Source organism: Dendrobates tinctorius, unplaced genomic scaffold (genome assembly GCF_039654945.1).
Source record: "Dendrobates tinctorius isolate UK_male_01 unplaced genomic scaffold, ASM3965494v1 ptg000081l, whole genome shotgun sequence".
Classification (NCBI taxonomy): Eukaryota; Metazoa; Chordata; class Amphibia; order Anura; family Dendrobatidae; genus Dendrobates; species Dendrobates tinctorius.
The window spans coordinates 19,954,169-19,965,421 of NW_027361749.1; the positions used below are offsets into that span (position 1 = coordinate 19,954,169).

At 41.5% G+C, this 11,253-nt stretch overlaps 1 pseudogene; it reads left to right on the plus strand.

Annotated features, from left to right (window-relative positions):
• The first annotated feature begins 4,662 nt into the window (after positions 1 to 4,662).
• Positions 4,663 to 5,523, plus strand: LOC141096913 (uncharacterized; annotated as a pseudogene).
• The last annotated feature ends 5,730 nt before the right edge of the window (positions 5,524 to 11,253 follow it).

The window sequence follows — 11,253 nt, forward strand, 5'->3', positions numbered from 1 at the left end:
ACGCTCATGCTTGCATTTCAATGTGTAAAGAATGTTGTATCCTCCAAATTCTTTTATAGGACATTGAGTCTAAACAAAAGCAATAGTCTAACAAACGTGTTTAGTCACCATTTCCTGTTCCATATACTTCTACGCGACAGGGAATCCTTTTAAAATACTTCTAGATTTAACTCCAGTAGTGCTGCTAATAAATTATATCTATTCTTTCTCTACTCAAACACGTGTGCTGCACACATAGATTTGTGGCACAGTCAGGACAGTATTTGCAACTATTGTACTTATTGCGATGAAAAAAACTGTCTCCTTTCATTTATCCTCTATCAACCCTACATTCGGAAATGGTTTTATATATGAAGTCTTGGTCTATCAAAGGACTCCAAAGCTGTCCTGCCTCAATTACTGTTAGGGCAAGGACTATACTGACCTAAGGTATACCATAATATCGCTATCAGTGCATTTTCTATAAGCAATAATCTCTTGGGATGTACAGGTTTCCCAGTCAAAGAAGGATCATGAAAAGCAAAAATCTTAGAGAGACTAAAATGTTATGATAATTGTTATGTTAAATTTTAAATAAATTGAAAAAATCCACAATTGTAAAGAAAAAAAGTTTATTTATCCCTGTTATCCCCGAATAGGAGATGCATGTATGATAAGTGCAATGTGAGAGGCATACCCCTAATGCAGCATCCGACCGGCTGCAATCCCTGGGCAGAGGTAAACGAGATATCCCACTTCTGACCTCACCCCACCTTTGTAAATCCCACGGTAAATGATCGTGGGTCGCCGGCCACCTGCGGCTATTGTAATGTACGTCTGGCATCTGAATTGGAGCCTGTTATCTACTGGCCCACCACATATTGATTGTCCTGATCTCTGTATGTATATACATTCTGAGACCGGTGAGTAAAATGTTGTCACACTGGAAATACGTGGAGAAGCAGTGATCTTTTATATGTTCCCATGTTACAAAGCCTTTCGAGCCAGCGTCCTTCATCCAGAAGTAAGGAGAAGCAGAGTGGACCTCCTGAAACACGGGGTGGTAATGTAAGAGGTATTACAGCACAGAAGTCCCCGTTACACTGGTGGCAGCGGTGGGATATGATACCCCGCCTATAGCAGTAAAGGACTGAATGGAAAACAACTACCAGAAGTTAAAGAGGAATACATTAAAAGACATGGTGGAAGCTCAAGGGTTAATCGCCAGCAACAAAACAAAAGCGGATTTGATAGCAGCCATCATGGAACACGACAGTGCAGCGCCTCCCAATGTGAACGTGGAAGAGACTGAATTCCAGAGGGAGGTAAAGAGCAGACTGGCATTCTATGGCTGACATGCGTACTGATCTGAAGGAAAAGATGACAGAGCAGACCAGGATAGAGCTAGCCAAGATGGAGATGGCAGAGCGGACGCCTATCGCACGGTACCTGATGAGAACTGCATGGACTATGAGCGGGACAAAGAAGTGATCTTGGCCCGGTATGCGCTGACACCAGTGGCATACCGCCAAAAGTTCCGCAGACTTATAAAACAGGTAACAGATACCCATGTTGAATGGGCCTGTAAACTACGGCACTCACTGCTACAGTGGGTACAAGGGAGCAACCACTAAGGAGGACGTCCTCCAGCTCTTCTTGTTAGAGCGATTCTTTACTGGACTAAACCCCGAGACACAAGAATGGCTTCGAGACAGATGGCCAATGAATCTTGAGGAGGCCGCTCGTCTGGCTAATGAACATCATGATGCCAGGAGGTCTCAGTTGCCATGATCAAACACTGTCACTAGGGCCTCTCCCATGGGTCTGGAGGCCCCTAAACCACAGAAGATTGTCGGGGGACCTGCTAAAACCCCGGCCTACCAGAGTCCCCCTGGGGCGTGATGCTACACCTGCCATCAGCTGGGGCATCTGCAAAGACAATGTCCCAACCGGACTCAGCGTACCCAGTGGCTAAAGGCTGGAATGGCTGCCGTCAACCGGACCACTGTACACTACTACCAAGGCGAAGCTGACCCGGCATTGGGGGCTAGGACTAATCTGGGGATGCAAGAGATGGAGGAAGTGCTGCATGAAGTAGACCCCGTGCAAGCAGCCCGGGCAGGTAATCGACAACAGCATCGACAGGCGGTGTGGATTAATGGGAAGCGTATGCAGGGACTAAGAGATTCTGGATCAACTTTGACCCTTGTGAAGCCTCATCTCGTCCGGGACCAAGAGAAGACGGACCGAACAGTAGCCGTCCGTGTAGCCGGGGGAGCCATAGATCGATTGCTCACTGCCAAGATTCACCTGAACTGGGTAGTTGGGAATGGCCTTGTTGAGGTCGGCCTGATGGAGGATTTGCCTGCGGACATCTTGCTGGGAAATGACTTGGGGGACATCTCAGGAGCAGTTGGGTATGTCTTCCTCCTCCTCCTTTTCCATCCCTGTTCCTCACTATTTGTGCACTGTTAGTTGCATCGTAGTTTCTTTCTATATTCATGAATGAATTGATTGTAGTTATTTATTTGGTTTTTTTCATTGCAGTGTATTGATGAAGGTCAGATGTATTGACCGAAACATTTACCCTTGACTGCAAAGAAAATTAATTCATCATTTATTTCCAAGTTGAGTGCCAAAATTTATTTTGCTATTATTCTGGTATGGGAAACTCTTTTGAGCACCAACACAGTTGTGCCACGATATACCTGCCATTCGTACAACCTGCAGTGATCCTCAGTCTACTGAACCACAGCACGACCAGCTCTACCCTCTCCTAGTGTATCCTCACCCATCCCCTGTAGACTGTGAGCCTTCTTGGCAGAGTCCTCTCTCCTTCTGTACTTGTGTGTCTTTTTTTGCTCATGTTTATTGTACTTGTCTATATTTGCTCCTTCCACATGTAAAGTGCCATGGAATATATGGCGCTATCCATATACCTAATTTGGATGTGTCCATGTGTCTGTGCACAATGAGTCATCCACAGCCCAACTTTTTGTCTGGGCATCATGAATCATCCACAGCTCAACAGTAACTTAGGTATCCATAGTTACTACCACTAGCAGCTACTGACTATATGCGTGGGCGTAACCATGGATACCTAAGTACTGTAAGGCCCTGTATAGGAGTTAAGTGACATATCTAATAAGGAGAGGAGCTCTCCCTGGTGAAGAGTTAAGGCATAAGCCTTTTTTGAACGTTAGCCTGTGAGGCAACACTGTGGGGCAACATTGTGAGGCAACACTCAGGCAACAGTGTGAGGCAATATTGCAAAAATGGATCAAATTGATTGCGCTGCTGCACATATAGAAGCGAATCACAGATGGATGTGTAACCTGCGTCTTAATGAAACAGAATACGAACAAAATTGTCGAACTGCTGATGCAGCCCGACAGAGGGCGGCCAGAGCAAGAGAAATGAATGAAGTAACTGAATCACATAGAACATCCAATGCTGCACAACAACGAGCAACACGCAATGCACAAAGTGATACACAAATTTCACAAAGACGAGAACAAGATAGAAGATGTATCCAAAATGCAAGAGCCACTTGACGACGGCAAGTTACATTTGCCACTAGAGGGCTTTTTAATCAAATTGATGAGACACGTATTGAAGAGCACTATGCTGGTGAACTGACATTTTGATATCAGTTCTGCCAATCTAAAAATTTCAAAGATGAAATGGTGCAGGACAAAACATTCCCTTCCTGCTGCAAGAGAGGGCGCATCCAATTACGTCTCATTCATATGGTTGATCAATTAGTCAAGTTGATGAAAGGAGAGCATCAACACTCCAATAACTTTATTGCTAATATAAGGCAATATAATATCTTTCTTGCTTTGGCATCAATGGGAGCAAAAGTTGCGCCACCTCCTGGGCATGGTACATACTGTTTTCTAATTCATGGACAAATTTTCCACAGAACTGCCCCATTGCATCCCGCTGTGGGTAGTACTCCCAAGTATGCCCAGACTTATATCTTGGACAGAGAAGAAGCATTAAGTACAAGAAGTCAAGCAAATAAAAAGTGCTTCCCAGCACTGTCATCTCTTGGAGAGAAAATGAAAGCAATTAACCCACTTGCAAGAGTCTTCACAATGATGAGGAAATTTGAAAGAGAGGAAGAGAGGATTGCTGAATTAGAAAATCGCGATCCACTTGAAATAACGATGTCAATTATAAATGACTACAATGATGACCAGAGGCGCTACAATGCATCAAGGTGCAATGAAGTAGCTATAATTTATCAAAATGCATTGGATAAACCTCCATTTAATAGGGACTTCAGAGTTCACCTGAAAAGTGAAAACCAAACAGTTCAAATCAGCTTTATTCATAGAAAGTGTGATGCAATGGCATATCCACTTCTATTCCCATATGGGGACAGTGGATGGACAATAAATTTGACAACTCCAATTGCCCTAAGTGTGCAACATCAAGGAATTGGTGACATTGATCTACCATCCATACCAGTGGATCAAGATTGACAAGAAAAAAAATACCCTGCTGCAGTATTATGCATACAGGCTTGCCATTTGGGACAAGTTCAATCCCCTTTTAAATGCTGGGAATTTGACGCAACAATTTATTGTTGACAGTTACATCAAAATTGAATCCGACAGGATCGAATATATAAAACAAAATCAAAAGGCATTATGCGTCGACAGTTATGCCGGCATTATGGATCACATCCATAATGCTGCTTTACACCAAGGGTTAAAAGCTGGGACACAAGTAATTTTACCATCTAGTTTCATTGGAAGCCCAAGAGCTATGCAGCAAAATTACCAAGGCGCCATGACAATTGTCTGAAAGTTCGGAAAGCCAGATCTTTTTGTTACGATGACCTGTAACCCAAAGTTGAAAGAAATTACTGAAAACTTAGAACCATGGCAAAGGCCAGAGTTCAGACCTGATTTGGTTGCACGAGTATTTAAAATCAAACTCCAAGCTGTGCTTAACGAGATTTTGAAAAAGTACATTTTTGGACGTGTAGTTGCCTATGTGCATGTAATAGAATTTCAAAAGCGTGGACTACCACACGCTCAAATGCTCTTAATCCTCGGAGAGGAAGATAAACCGTGGGACAAAAACAGAATTGATGAATCGGTCTCTGCTGAAATCCCAAATGGGACAGCAAATCCAAAACTGCATGAGGCAGTGAAGAAGCACATGATTTATGACCCATGAGGTGAGGAACAACCTGGTGCTATATGCATGACAGATGGTCAATGCACAAGATAATTCCCAAAGGATTTTAATACAGAGACAAACCCCAATGTTGATGGTTACCCACAGTACTGTCGACGCAATACTGTGAAAAGCAGCCGAGGAATACGAGAATTCGACAATAGATGGGTAGTTCCATACAACCCCTATTTATTTCTCAAGTACAATTTCCATATCAATGCAGAGATACGTGTTTCAATAAAAAGTGTTAAATATCTTTTCAAATATGTATACAAAGGGCATGACTGTGCTAATATCAAGTTTGATACATTAAACTGGAATGAACCAGCCATGTACCTAGATTCTCGGTAGGTAAGCGCCCCTGAGGGCATGTGAAGAATCAGAAAAAATAAAATGCATGATGCTTCACATACCATTAAAAGGCTGGCTGTGCACCTCGAAAACATGCAGCAAGTGTTTTTCAAAGATGGTAAGGAGGTTATGGTTATTTTGGACTCAAAAGCCTCTACACTGCAGGCTTATTTTGAGCTAAACAGAGTTGACGCTTCCACCCGTCAGTATTTGTACAGTGAAATCCCTGAACACTATGTCTGGGATAGAAATGCTGTACCAGAAGGATGGAAAAATCGTTGGGCTCAATTTGGGAAAACAAAACAATTGCCCGAATGTATACAGTCTCTTTAACAGATGGTGAGCTGTATTACCTAAGACTCCTTTTATTTCACGCAAGAGGAGCAAAGTCTTATGCTGACTTAACCCCTTAACCCCAAGGGTGGTTTGCACGTTCATGACCAAGCCAATTTTTACAAATCTGGCCACTGTCCATTTATGAGGTAATAACTCTGAAACACTTCCATGGATCCTGGTGATTCTGACATTGTTTTCTCGTGACATATTGTACTTCATGATAGTGGTAAAATTTCATTCAAATAACTTGCGTTTATTTGTGAAAAAAATGGAAAATTGGTGAAAATTTTTAAAATTTCGCAATTTTCCAAATTTGAATTTTTATGCCCTTAAATCACAGAGATACGGCACACAAAAAACTTAATAAGTAACATTGCCCACATGTTTACTTTACATCAGCACAATTTTGGAACCAAAATTTTTTTTTGTTAGGAAGTTATAAGGGTTAAAAGTTGATCAGAGATTTCTCATTTTTGCAACACCATTTTATTTTTACGGACCACATCACATTTGAAGCCACTTTGAGGGGTCTATACGATAAAAAATCCCCAAAAGTGACACCATTCTAAAAACTGCACCCCTTCAGGTGCTCAAAACCACATTCAAGAAGTTTATCAACCTTTCAGGTGTGTTACAGAAATTTTTTGAATATTTAAAAAAAAATTAACATTTAACTTTTTTTCACAAAAAAATACTTTTTTAAATTTTTTTTATTTTACCAAGGGTAACAGGAGAAATTGGACTGCAAACTTATTGTGCAGTTTGTCCTGAGTACGCTGATACCTGATATGTGGGGGGAACCATTGTTTCGGCGCATGGCAGAGCTCAGAAGGGAAGGAGCGTCGTTTGACTTTTTCAATGCAAAATTGGCTGGAATTCAGATCGGACGCCATGTCACATTTGGAGAGCCCCTGATGTACCTAAACAGTAGAAACACCCCAAAAGTGACCCTATTTTGGAAACTAGACCCACCAAGGAACTTGTCTAGATATGTGGTGAGAACTTTGAACCCACAAGGGCTTCACAGAAGTTTAACGTACAGCGGTACAATTAAAAGAATCATATTTTTTCCACAAAAATGATCTTTACACCCCCCATTTTTATTTTCCCAAGGGTAACAGGACCCTAAAAGTTATTGTGCAGTTTGTCCTGAGTACGCTGATACCCAATATGTGGGTGTAAACGACTATTTGGGCGCATGGCAGAGCTCGGAAGGGAAGCAGCGCCATTTGACGTTTTTTGCTGGAATTGAGATCGGACACCATGTCGAGTTTGGAAAGCCCCTGATGTACCAAAACAGTGAAAACCCCCCACAAATGACACCATTTTGGAAACTAGACCCCCAAGGAACTTATCTAGATGTGTGGTGAGCACTTTGAAGCCCCCGTGCTTCACAGAAGTTTCTAACGCCCGGGCATGAAAATAAAAAAATCATATTTTTTCCACAAACATGATCTTTTAGTCACCAAATTTTTTATTTTCCCAAGGGTACCTGGAGAAATTGGACCCAAAAATTGTTGTCCAATTTGTCCTGAGTACGCTGATACCCCATATGTGGGAGAAAACTACTGTATGGGCACACGTCAGGGCTTGGAAGGGAAGTAGTGACGTTTTGGAATGCAGACTTTGATGGAATGGTCTGCCGGTGTCATGTTGCTTTTGGAGAGCCCTTGATGTACCTAAACAGTGGAAACTCTCCACAAGTGACCCCATTTTGGAAACTAGACCCACCACAGAACTTATCTAGATGTGTGATGAGCACTTTGAACCCCCAAGTGCTTCACAGAAGTTTATAACGCCCTGGCGTGAAAATAAAAAAATCATTTTTTTCCACAAAAATGATATTTTTGCCCCCAATTTTTTATTTTCCTAAGGGTAACAGGAGAAATTGGACCCCAAAAGTTGTTTTGCAATTTGTCCTGAGTAGGCTGACACCCGATATGTGGGGGTAAAACAATGTTTGGGCGCATGGCAGAGCTTGGACGGGAAGGAGCGCCGTTTGACTTTTTCAATGCAGAATTGGCTGGAATTGAGATCAGATGCCATGTTGCGTTTGGAGAGCAGCTGATGTGCCCAAACAGTGGAAACCCTTCAATTCTAACACCAACCCTAACCCCAACACACCCCTAACGCTAATCTCAGCCCTAACCCTAGCCCTAACGCTAACCCTAGCCCTGCCCTAACCCTAATCCTAATGGGAAAATGGTAATAAATACATTTTCTTTTAATTTTATTATTTTTCCCTAACTAAGGGGGTGATAATGGGGGTTTGATTTACTATTTATAGGAGGTTTTTATTTTTGGCAGCTGTCATACGCTAAAAAAAAGTTTTTTATTGTAAAAATAGTTTTTGCATCACCACATATTGAGAGCTATAATTTTTCCATATTTTGACCCACCGAGTCATGTGAGGTCTTATTTTTTGCGGGACGAGTTGACGTTTTTATTGGTATCATTTTTCGGCATGTGACATCTTTTGATCGCTTTTTATTCTGATATTTGGGACGCAGAATGAACAAAAACCAGCGTTTCATGAATTTCTTTTGGGGGTGCGTACACCGTTCCGCCTGCGGTAAAATTGATAAAGCGGTTTTATTCTTTTGGTCAGTACGGTTACAACGATACCTCATTTGGGTCTTTTTTATGTTTTGGCGCTTTTATGCAATGAAAACAATTCTATCTAAAAAATAATTATTTTTGCATAGCTTTATTCTGCGAGCTATAACTTTTTATGTTTTTGCTGATGATGCTGTATGGCAGCTCGTTTTTTGCTGGACAAGATGACGTTTTCATTGGCATCATGGATATTTATATGCGTCTGTTTGATCGCGTGTTACTGCACTTTTTGTTTGGCGGTATGATAATAAATCATTATTTTTTGCTTTGTTTTTTATTTTTATTTTTTAAGGGGTTCGCTAAAGGGGTTAACTAGTAGGACAGTTTTATAGGGCGGGTCATTACAGACGTAGCGATACCAAATATGTATACTTTTATTGTTTTGTTTTTTTATTTCCAAAAAATGAATTTATTAGGGAATATTTTTTTTTTTAATTTACTTAGCGATTTTTTAAAAATTATTTTTACACCTTTTTTTAACTTTATTACATTGTCCCAGGGGGGACATAGCTGTCATGTGACAGTTCGCTGCAGGCCCCCGAAGGTCGCCATCTTGGATTCGGGGACCTGCAGGGATGGAGCCCCCGGCAGCAGCGCAGCACTTTGCTCTGCTGTGGGGGGCTCAAGGAAGCACGGAGGGAGCCCCCTCCCTGCTGATGCTTCCCCTTAACCCCTGGTACACCGCGATCATGTTTGATTGTGGTGTGCAAGGGGTTAACGTGTCGGGGGCGATCCGTGACCGCCCCTGACACATTGTGCTGGGTGTCAGCTGTGATAATCAGCTGACACCCAGCCGCGATCAGTGGCGCTCGCCACGTGGGCGCCGCTGATCACTGTGACGTACTATCCCATCCCTGGGAATTAAGTCCCAGGGCACATGGACGATATAGTACGTCACATGACAGAAAGGGGTTAAGGACTGTCAATGGAGTCGTACATGACACGTATAAAAATGCGTGCATTGATCTTCATCTTTTGGAAGACAATTCCCAATGGGAAGATTGTATAACGGATGCAATCGCTTTCAAAATGCCCTACTAACTTTGCTAATTATTTGCTAGAATTTGTGTATATGGGGAACCAGCTAAGCCATTGGTATTATGGCAAAAATATAAAACCGAATTTATGGAGGATTACACCAGGTGGTATACTCCAGAAATTGATGAGCAACTGACTCTGTGATATTAACCCCTTCACTACCAAGGGTTGTTTGCACGTTAACTCCCAGGCCAATTTTTTGCAATTCTGACCACTGTCCCTTTATTAGGTAATAACTCTGAAACGCTTCCATGGATCTCGGTGATTCTGACACTGTTTTCTTGTGACATATTGTATCTCATGTTAGTGGTAAAATTTCATTCAAATAACTTGTGTTTATTTGTAAAAAAACAGAAATTTGACAAAAATTTTGAAAATTTCGCAATTTTCCAACTTTGAATTTTTATGCCCTTAAATCAAAGAGATACGGCACATAAAAAACTTAATAAGTAACATTTCCCACATGTTTACTTTACATCAGCACGATTTTGGAACCAAAAATTTTTTTTGTTAGGAAGTTATAAGGGTTAAAAGTTGACCAGCGATTTCTCATTTTTGCAACACCATTTTATTTTTACGGACCACATCACATTTGAAGTCACTTTGAGGGGTCTATATGATAGAAAATACCCAAAAGTGACACCATTCTAAAAGCTGCACCCCTTAAGGTGCTCAAAACCACATTCAAGAAGTTTATCAACCTTTCAGGTGTGTTACAGAAATTTTTTGAATATTTAAAAAAAAATGAATATTTAACTTTTTTTCACAAAAAAATACTTCAGGTTCAATTTTTTTTTATTTTACCAAGGGTAACAGGAGAAATTGGACTAGCAAAAGTTATTGTGCAATTTGTCCTGAGTATGCTGATACCTGATATGTGGGGGGGACCACTGTTTCGGGGCATGGCAGAGCTCAGAAGGGAAGGAGCGCCGTTTGACTTTTTCAATGCAAAATTGGCTGGAATTCAGATCGGACGCCATGTCACATTTGGAGAGCCCCTGATGTACCTAAACAGTGGAAACTTCCCACAAGTGACCCCATTTTGGAAAGTTGACCCCCCAAGGAACTTCACAGAAGTTTATAACGTACAGCGGTACAATTAAAAAATTAAAACATGATCTTTTAGTCCCTAATTTTTTTATTTTCCCAAGGATACCAGGAGAAATTGGACCCCAAAAGTAAAACACTGTTTGGGCGCATGGCAGAACTTGGACGGGAAGGACCGCCAGTTGACTTTTTCAATGCAGAATTGGCTGGAATTGAGATCAGACGCCATGTTGCGTTTGGAGAGCACCTGATGTGCCCATACAGTGGAAACCCCCCAATTCTAACGCCAACCCAAACCCCAACACACCCCTAACCCTAATCTCAGCCCTAACCCTAACCCTAGCCCTAGCCCTAACCCTAAGGGGAAAATGGAAATAAATACGTTTTTTTAATTTTATTAATTTTCCCTAACCAAGGTGGTGATAATGAGGGGGGGGTTTGATTTACTATTTATGGCGGTTTTTTGGCAGCTGTCACACGCTAAAATATGCTATTTAATGTAAAAATAGTTTTTGCATCACCACATTTTGAGAGCTATAACTTTTCCATATTTTGACCCAGCAAGTCATGTGAGGTCTTATTTTTTGCGGGACGATTTGATGTTTTTATTGGTATCATTTTCAGGCACGTGACATCTTTTGATCGCTTTTTATTCTGATTTTTGTGACGCAGAATGAACAAAAACCAGCGTTT